Raw genomic sequence first — 10,476 nt, 5'->3', positions numbered from 1 at the left:
AGCTTTCAAGTGCTAAGTAAACAGTTTGTGGCATACTTGTTCATAATGGTACAAACTCCTATGCAAACCATTTTTGGGTTCACTTAAAGATTTTTTTATGATTCTAGAAGATATATATGAAGGTATATTGAGAATCCCTATGTAGTACATGCAACCAATCATAATAAGGGATGTATTAAGTGGAAAAATGGATGAATCACAATAGTTGATTCCTCCCTAAACCTAGCTCACCTAAGTCTTCTTAAGGAGGGAAAACCCTAATGACTTTTTAATGTATTTATGAGAGGATAAGGCTGAATGATAAGTATAGAGAGAGAGAGAGAGCTTTCATGGTGACTATAAAGTTTATGGAAGAGATATGAATTGCAGAACTAGTTAGAGAGAATAGAGCAGAGTAGTTAAAGGATAGAGGAGACATATCTGATCAGGAGGATCAAGGATATACTTGGAAAAAGGAGATTCGATATCTAGCAAAAGACTATTAATTGGAGGATCATGGTGCTAAATAATTATAACAGGTGTTATAGAACAAATCTCTTAATAGAGTAGTCTTAACAGGCTTTTGCAAATCCTTTAATAGGGTGCTTACTTTATTGTGAGTTAAAGTCCTCTAACAAGGCACCCTTTTAGTAGAGTTTTGAAATCCTTTAAGAGGCTAAGATTTAATAGTCTTTGTAAGCCTTTAACATGTAAACCCTTTCATAGGGTAGGTCATAGTTTATGATCAAAAAATTGTACAACCTTAATTAGATACACTTTACAACTATAATAGTGAGGATTTTTGGGTGTCATCCCCACCTCAATTTTACCTTCTCATTGGAGGGTTTCTGGGTAAAAAATTTCATATGTTATGTGTTATTTGTTTCATGCTATGGATGAACATGTATAATTAGCTATTTTAGTTTACATGCTAAGAGATGAGATGGATGTATGATGAATGTTTTATAGTTAAAGTTTTGAAGTGTTGCTTCACCCCCCACTTAGAATTGAGTTTCCAATTTTTGTTTCCAATAACAATTATGCTAACATGCTACACAATTTTAATTCAATGAAGAATAGGAAACTTAAAGGACTCATTTAGGTTGTGCATGATAGACGATCACTAGTAATCAGTTCTAGCTAGACAAGACATTGAAGTATGTTGATCAAGTAATTGGAAATAATTTTTTCTATACAAAAAGGGAAATTTTGATTCATTCTACTATCGCACATTTAAGATGCATGATATGGTTGTGAATTTTTTTAATTTAAACCTCTTTGTAATCATCGAGGGGCTATTTAAATTAAAAACTTATGCCAAATAAAGACACAAAACAATAATGTAGTCTTCTTGTTTGGAACTCTATTGGTCGAGGAAAAATATTGGTCTTTGAAAAAACCATTAACATACCATATATCTCAACAAATGAGAAGGTAAAAAGATTGAATCTGGGTAGATATGTACAATTTACTCATTTCTTCTCTAAATTACAACATAAGATCCATAATATATATAAGATCCCTAACATTTTTATTCAAAAGTACAATAACAATATCACTTTGGATATAATATAGCGTAGGCCAAAGGTTTAACCCCTAAGATTGAGATTTTCTTCTAGATTTCTCTATAGAACAAAATTCTTATTATAGACAATCTTAGAAAAAGAAGGATGATCATAACCAATTGGTGCTATCTTTTTAGAAATGATATGGAATCTATTAACCATATTTTTCTTCATTGTTGTTATGCTAGGGATGTCTGGAAGGAAATTTTTGAATTTTTGGGAAATGCAATGGATTTTTTTGGAGAATCTTTTAGATAGTTTTTAAAGTCGGAGTAGCCCTTCCAAAGGAGAACTTTTCTACATCCTCTGGTAGTATTCTTTTCCTGACGTTTATTGGAGCTTCTGGAAACAAACGAATGCAAAATTTTTTAGAGATACCAACACCCCCTCCTAGGTCATTGGTAAAAGAATTATTAGAAACATAAAGGAGAATTTTATATCACATTTGGGCCCCTCAAAAAATATCAACTTGGAGCATCTTGGTCAAAATAGGAAAGTTAAAAAGGATAATTTGAGGGAGAGTGTCATCTAGTTATCTCCTCCCAATATCTAAATAAAGACCAATTTTGATGGTGCTTCCAAAGGGAAGCCAACAAGGATGGCTGTGGGGGAGTCATTAGGGTCTATAATTGCAAAATAATTAGGGCTTAGGATATTCCTCTTGGAATTACTTCTATCCATAAAAATGAGATGGCCAAAGCATATTATATTATCAAGTTGACTAAGGAACCTGGATGTAGGAACCTCTGGTTGGAACGAGACTCCAGAAATATTGTTAATATCCTTAATAATAAACATGACCTTGCCTAGAATATTTCTAAACTTCTTTGGGAAGGCAAAGAAGACCTCAATATTTTTCAAAAACCGTTCATTTCTCATAACTATTGTGAGATGAACACATTGGCTAATTGGATAAACAACCTGGCAGTTCAAAATAATGAAATTGTCATATGGACTAACCAACTAAACATGGATGACGATCTAAAGGCTAAGGATAATTATGAAAGAAACATATCTTGAGAAGGGAAAATCTACATTTGATATTGTTTATAGACTCCACTTATCAAATCATCATTGCTTTCATTTATTTCTTTAAATGGAATGGTTTTCATGCTTGCATGTTTGTCAAGACTTCACATGGATTATGGGTTCTTTTTGGGCTATGAAGAGGTAATATGATGAACCTTCTTGGGGTATTTATCTAAGATCTCTCTGTCACATTCTACAGAGTGGTATTTTTTCTTTGAATATGGGAGGAGAAGAAAAAAAGATAGAACCCAAGAAGTGCTACTATTGGAGAAAGAAGAAGGAAGTTTGGCACCATCTCGAGAAAGGGAAGGTTACCAATTATATTGAAAAAATTCATGGTTACAAACCTTATGTGATAGATGGTTTCTATAAAGCTTGGGATAGTGACAAGGTTACACTCTATGGCAGATAGTTTATCCTTAATGCTGATTTTATTGCTAAGGTTACTAGGCTACTGAATGAAGGTATGAGATTTTTCAAATAGAGAAAGGCTTCAGAAGAGGTGGTCAAGTGCTTTCCCAAAAATGATCAGGAGGATGTGAGACTAGTGAAGGTTGGTAACTTCTATGATCTTTCTAAAATAAGGACATCTGGCAGGAGGTTCTCACTTGTGTGTGGATGTATTTCATTATGGATTGTAGGGTTTTGAGGCTTCATCAATACCACTTTGTTTTTCTAAATCACTTCCATTATAAGAAAATAGTCTCATTTCCTTTGTATTTGGTGCATTATCTCCTTAATGGGCTCAAGGCACATAAGAATAAGGATTCTAGACCTATCATCCATGAGGGTTTCATCCTTCTTATCTCTAATTTTTATCAATATAGAAACCTTGCTATCTCTATTTATAGTAGTAAATAGAAAAGGGAAGGGGAAGGCATGCTCAACAGAAAGGAAAATGTTGGTGGTTATTAGATGAAAATCAAAAATAGCTGTAAGTGGACTCTTGTAATGGAAATAGACTCCAATGAAAGCTCAGATGATTTAGAGGATGATGCTGCCCCTCTAGACAATGACATGGCCCATACCATGAGTTACAAGTGCTCTTCTAAGACCAATGATATCATTCTTAGCTTGGATGATATCTTGGCCCATGACTCTCTTTGTTCTTCCCCTTGTACTATCAGCAAGAGAGGTAAGCCATCTTCTAATAAGGGTAAAGCTAAGGATAATGTCCATTCCTTGAAGCATACAAGAAAAAATAAGATTAATACTTTCCTCAAGATCTGTTGGGATAAGGTGACTTAGCCTTACCATGATTTATTCTTTATTTGTGATTTCTTGGAAAGTTGCTAAATGAAGCTGGATTCTTCAACAAGAAAAGACTTGGAGTAGAAAAATAGAAAGCTTCTATTTTTTGGTGATTTATTCACTTATGCTTTGTTTTTATGCAAGGATTGTGCATACAGAAGTTTCTTAAATAATTTGTAGATGTGTTGAATGTTGACACTTTAGAAACTATTTCCTCTTGTATGAAAACTCTATAAGTACAAAGCATTGTTGTAGAGAATTAAGAGAGAGATGAGAAGTTATTTGCACAGGGTTATGGTTCTAGATTTTCTCTAGAATGGAGCAAGATGTAAATCTCCATGTGAAGGCTGAAAATGTACTATAACTTGTTGTTGAATAATACATTAGCTTGATGGTTTGGAGGGTGGGTTTTATTTACCTAGAAAGGCTTTCCCCACATATATCCATGTTCTCTATTATGTATCATTCTTATATTTTTATGATTGTAGAATGATAATCTGTATGTCATAATGCTGCTAAAATTTATTTAGATCAGTAAATTTCAATCATGTTCCTTTAAGTTTTTAATTGTGGGAAATCAACTATGTCTGTTTCTACTTTTATGGGATAGTAGTATGAACTTGTATTTTCTTATTAGAAGTTGTTCAAGGAACTATTGGATATAGATTGTGCATACTAATCTCAAATGAATTTATGGGGTGCTCTCATTTTCCTTTCAATTGGTATCAGAGCTCAGTTTTGTGAATTGCATGTTGCTTGCATGTGAGGATTCACAATGTTTTTGGTTCAAGTTATTTCCTTTGTTAAGATTTCTTAGCTTGCAGAGCTCAAAGATTTTTTTAAGAAAATGACTAATAATTAATCCTTTGATGAGTGGAAGTCTTGCAATTGATTTAGTTTTTCAGAAGACAATATTCATTTTTTGAAGGATGGTGAAGATAGAGAAAATAGAGTTGGTCATGTTGAAATGAAATTGATCTGGAGCTCTTGGTTGAAAGAATAATAATTCATGATGCATGAGTATTGGAAAATGTCTCTTTTGTTACCTAGAATGCATAGAGGTTATGGAGTTGATCAATGGATGATTTGGAAGCTTTTGGATAACATATCTCTCTTAGATACATGTAGTAGTAGTGGTTGCGGAATTGGTCTACAAGTGGGCTTGGAGTTCCTGTACTATTTTTCCTCTTGGATGCTTTTACATGCATTGATTGGATTCTTGTTCGTTGGATCTGAGGGGTTTATAGATTTTTCTAAAAAATCTATGGCAATGGTCATCTATGATAATCCATTATTCTGGGTTCATTTGTTTGGTATTTTTTTTAGACTTTAATTCTTCTAGATAAGAAGTGGGTGTGGATGTGCATGGTTGTTCTTAAACACAATATTTTTTTAGGTTTTGCATGCTGAAATAAAAACTTTTGGTTTTTTTTTGATCTATTGAAGAGCTATTTTTTGGACTCTAGTTCCTTCAGAGTGTTGTTGGGTGAGATAATTTTAGTTCTACATGTATGCATGCTTTGTGCATGATGAAATGAGGTGTGTTTCCTACTTTTCATGGAGAAGTTGGTACATGATCAATCACTCAACATTTCTGTGGTGATTCTTTTTTGGATTCCTAGACTATGGTGCTTGATGTGGACATAATTGGCAAATCAAATTTGTGCTTGATTTGGTGTTTGAGTCGTGTTATCTACATAATTATTCTCTTTGATCTCATTTGTATATGTCACCAATGTGATAGTGGATTTTCATGTTGCAATAATTGGATCTACAAGTTATGTAGTCAGGTGGGTAGGCCACCCATGCAATGTGATAACTTGGATGTAGACTATCTATATCCACTAGATCTGATTCACTGTTGGTGCAAACTTGTTAGCTGGCCTTGTTTGTGGTCACTTGTGCATTTGTGTCATTGCTTTGGGATGAGAGGTGGAAGATATTTGAGTACTTCGATAGTTAGTTATAGAGTCCTACAGCATTGTAAATTTCCTTAGTGGAGATCTTGGTTTCACTTAGTGTGATGTGTGGGCCTAGATGATTTTTAGATTTGGAGGATGGTGTGTCATATTCTTAGATAGCTTGGTATCATGTTTCAATGGGACCTTTAGCAGTGGCTATATTTTTCAATAATATGGTTATGGATGATCTTCTTTAGTGTTGCATATGTTGGAGGATGCCTTAGATCTTGTTGTTGCAGAAGGGTCTTTCACATTTGTTGGTTCACTAGTTGGAGATGGTATCTTCATGTGATTGGAGATGTTGACATCTTTAGGATTCAAGGGGTCCTTGTTAGAGATTTTATTTATACTTTTATTTGACATATAATCATGGTGGATTTTGTGTCATGGTTTTCTCTTTATTACCAGTTTAGAGTTGTGTTATGCTACAGTTATTTGATATGATCACATGGAGCATGTTATCTCTTTGGAGGAGATGGTTTAGATCATGATGTCATGATTTTGTTCCTAATTCCATGGTTGGAGCTTTGACATTGATATTGGTTTAATTTCTTGGTATTGAGTACTTTGATCATTTGCTTGATATTTCATAATAGTGCTATGTTGTAGTGGAGTTTTTCATGGAGTGATTAATTATAGGTGCTTGTTGATACTTGGAGACTTAGGTGAGGCTAGAGTTCTCTCAAGATGAGAGACATATTGTTGAGATGTATACTCTTTATGAGATTTCAATAGGAAGTCCGAGGAGCCTACACCTTTGTTGGACATGAGTTCAATAGAGACCTATGAGGAGATTGTTCTTGGATAAGTCATAGGGTGACTTGCATATCCTAGAGGAGCATTCTCATTCCCCACTTTTGGTCTACTTGATAGTTTATCACTTGAGAGGTATTTCCTAATGTTACTTTTAGGTGCTTTATCTCTTCCTTCATATTCATGGATCTTGAGATGTAGTTAGATGGTACTGGAGGATTCATTGTAGGAGATGGATAACATGGTTATCTCCTTGAGGTGTTTTCCATTTTTGATGATAATAGGAGATGGTAGTGGGGTGATTTTCTAAAATGGGAAATGGGGTTTTTTGATCTTTTTTGAGAGGCTTATATCCATGTAGATTCATGATATTATGTTATGTTTGATCTCTTAAGGTTGAACAATTTTGTATGTTGTTGTGGCTTTTCTCTTGGGGTTGTGAAGGAGATCACACTTGGCATAGTTGACATTTAGAAGTGTTTGTAGAAGGGCATGCTATATGCGTATGATTTTTAGGTTCTTTCTTTGGTCTTGGTTATCTTCTTGGATGTTTTGGTTCACATAACATTGTTTTTCGAGATCTATTGGAGCTATGGTGGTCACTCTTTTGTGGTCATTTTTTATCACTTGAACTTCATTATTTTTGGTGATGACATGGTGGCTCTTTTATCTCTTTTCTTTGTTGCATGTGGAGAACATGAGAGAGTTTTGGAGAATGGATGAGAGAGATATTTCTTGCAATGTTTTTTCTATGGGATTTGCATGTCTTTGTGGATGGTCCTTGGTACTACATGATTGCACTTTCTTTGCATTGTTATCAGTAGACTCAGTATGCTTTTAATTTTTCAGATTCAACATTACCCATGCACTAGGAGTTCTTGTATGTGTTTGGTCTTCATCAACTGGTTTGCACATAGAGCTTGAGGTTGCAGTTTGTGGGTTGCTTACGTTGATGGCATGAGTTTTCTAGCATTGGATGGGTTAGCATTTATCGTCATGGATTTATCAACTGGATTGGACCAATTAGTTTTGTTGTTGTTTTGGCTAATGATTTATATTTTTCTTTGGAGGATGCCTTCATAGTTTTGTTGGGCTAAGAAGTTGAATTTTTTTAATACTTCTATATAGCTCATGAGCATAGTGGAGTGGTGGCAATAGTGTGTAGCCTTTGTTATGACATGGATCTTATGCTTGTGTTATTGGGACAGGTGTCTAGTTGGAACATGAGAGCATAAGTTATGATTTATGCTGTTTCATGGATGGCTATGATGATATAGTTTCATTAGTTTGAATCTTGTGAGGTCTTCATCAAGTGGGAGATTGTTGGGATAAAGTGACTTAGCCTTACCACGATTCATTACTTTATTTGTGCTTTCTTGAAAATTTGCTAAAAGAAGCTGGATTCTTCCACAAAAAGAAATTTGGAGTAGAAAAATAGAAAGGTTCTATTTTTTGGTGATTTATTATCTTATGCTTTGTTTTTATGCAAGGGTTATGCATAAGGAAGTTTCTAAAATAATTTGAAGATGCATTGAATATAAATGCTTTAGAAACTATTTCCTCTTGTATAAAAATTTTAAAAGTACAAAGCATTGTTGTAGAGAATTAAGAGAGAGATGAAAAGTTATTTGCACAAGGCTATGCTGCCAAATTTTCTCTAGAATGGAGAAAGTTAAAAATTTCCATGTGAAGGCTGAAAATGTATTGTAAGTTCTTGCTGAATAATACATTAGCTTGATGGTTTGGAGGGTGGGGTTTTTTACACGGAAAGGATTTCTCCACATATATCCATGTTCTCTATTATGTCACATTCTTCTAGTTTTATGATTGTAGAATAATAATCTATATGTCATAATGCTACTGAAATTTGTTTAGATTAGTAAATTGTAATCACTTTCCTTTAAGGTTTTAATTGTGGGAAATCAACTATGTCTATTTTTGCTTTTATGGCATAGTAGTATGCACTTGTATTTGCTTATTAGAAGGAAATATTGGATACATGATATGCATACTAATCTCATATGAATTTTTGGGGTGCTCTCATTTTCCCTTCAAGATCAAAGGTTTTATCATTAAAGATGATAGTGGAAAGATAGTGAATAAGGAGGTCTTGCATGATAATAATATTTGGAAGGAGAATAGTAATAATGACAAAGATGGGTTAATCAACTTGATTATCCATACACTAGATATAGAGCATGCTAAGAACTCCTCTATTATTGCTACCCTTTCCCTTGATCCAATGTCAACTAATGCTTTTGTGGCCAAATGTGGTCATGAAGATATTAATCTTGATGCTGATAATGAGCCCAATACCCAAAACTAGGATATTAAGGAAATGCTCAAAACAAATATTTTTCTAGAAAATGATGATTTTGAGGGTGTCCAAGACTTAAAGGGTGATAATAACGTTCTAGAATTTTTGAATAAAGTCAAAGAAAACTAATATTGGGATGATGATGGAAAATTGGATGTATAATGAAATTAAAAAACTTCACTTATCTATTTCTTCCTTGCAGGAGAAGTCCCTATGTTTACAAGTAAAGTTGGATGAGGAAAGTAAGAAGTGGAGGGAGCTGAAATCTTTGGTTGGGAACATCCCAACTAAACTTCAAGATTATGAAGCTTCCCTTAAAAAATTGATTAAGGATAGTGAGATGGGTATGCGGGGTGTTACCTCATCCATCCTAGCTGTTGTTGCTTCAATTGGAAAAGTTTCTACAAATGAAGCTAACTTGACTGGTCATGCACCGCTATTGGCTAGTGGTTTGAGTAGAAGAACTAGACAAAGCACTAAGAAAATGTACCTCGAGCTTCCTGCGAATAATATTCAAGACTTTCTCAAAGAGGTTGTTATCTTAGGCATATCTATTACTAGTACTATTAAAGATCTCATCTAAATTTTTAACTAAGTTTTTTTTTGGACCTTTGGTCCCTGCTATTTTGTTGATTTATGTTGGTTGTTGGTCCCTGTAAAACCAATTCCTGACCATGGTTTTTTTGTTGGAGTTTTGGGTCCCCTTCAAACCTTCTATTACCTAATCAAAACAATATCACTTTCACTAAAACTACAGATAAATGAAATGCATAATGAAAGTTGTTAAACTGAGGACATACTGGATACTAATACTTAGTTATTAAATGTATGAGGAATTAGTTGCAATTTATGTCAAAGTACTCCATGTTGTCTTTATAGACACTTCTAAGTAAACTTTTGGTATAACTCAATAAAATATAGTGAGATTAATGGGAAGAGAGTTATGAAAAGTATTTTGAAAAATGTAGACAAACAAATAAGGAAGAAATAAGACATGGAGAAGACTTTTCAAAGAAGAGAGATCTGTATTCATCAGTATTACTCACAACCCTACTAGCATTCCTTATGGAATTTATCTCATGGTTATTTTTCCCCATGTTGTCGATAAAGAAGGCCAAAAAGGAAATCTCCTCTAGTAAGAGAAGGAAAAGAACTACTATGTTGATAACTTCAAAGAAGAAATAGATTAAGAAGTTAAGATTGCCAAGGTTGATCTAATTGTTGTTGAGCTTGGAGATGAATTAGATGTACAAGTTGATTTTGGAGGTGAACCAGATAATGATAAGTATCGACTTAGTGCTTCTGATAAGAAGGGGGAAAATGTAATTGTATTAGACATTGATACAAAAATTTGTTTGATATGGCTCTACTGCCTTTGAAGAAAATAAATTATTAATTTTTTATTTTCTTAAAATATGGGGATCAGTTAGATGTAGATATTGATTCTTATTAAAATAAATTCAAAAAGAGGCAAAGGACATTGATGATGATATTTTTAGAATTCTATAAATGAAGTTTCCAAAGTTTTAAATAAGATTTTTTTTTCCATCTTTTATGTCTATTACTAAAGGCATTATTGGAAGAACATGAAAGTGAACTCATATGTTTATGGAGAGAAAAT

The sequence above is a fragment of the Cupressus sempervirens genome, chromosome 4 (genome assembly GCF_028749045.1).
Source record: "Cupressus sempervirens isolate cs-2001-9-10 chromosome 4, ASM2874904v1, whole genome shotgun sequence".
Classification (NCBI taxonomy): domain Eukaryota; kingdom Viridiplantae; phylum Streptophyta; class Pinopsida; order Cupressales; family Cupressaceae; genus Cupressus; species Cupressus sempervirens.
This window is presented reverse-complemented; position numbering follows the sequence as displayed.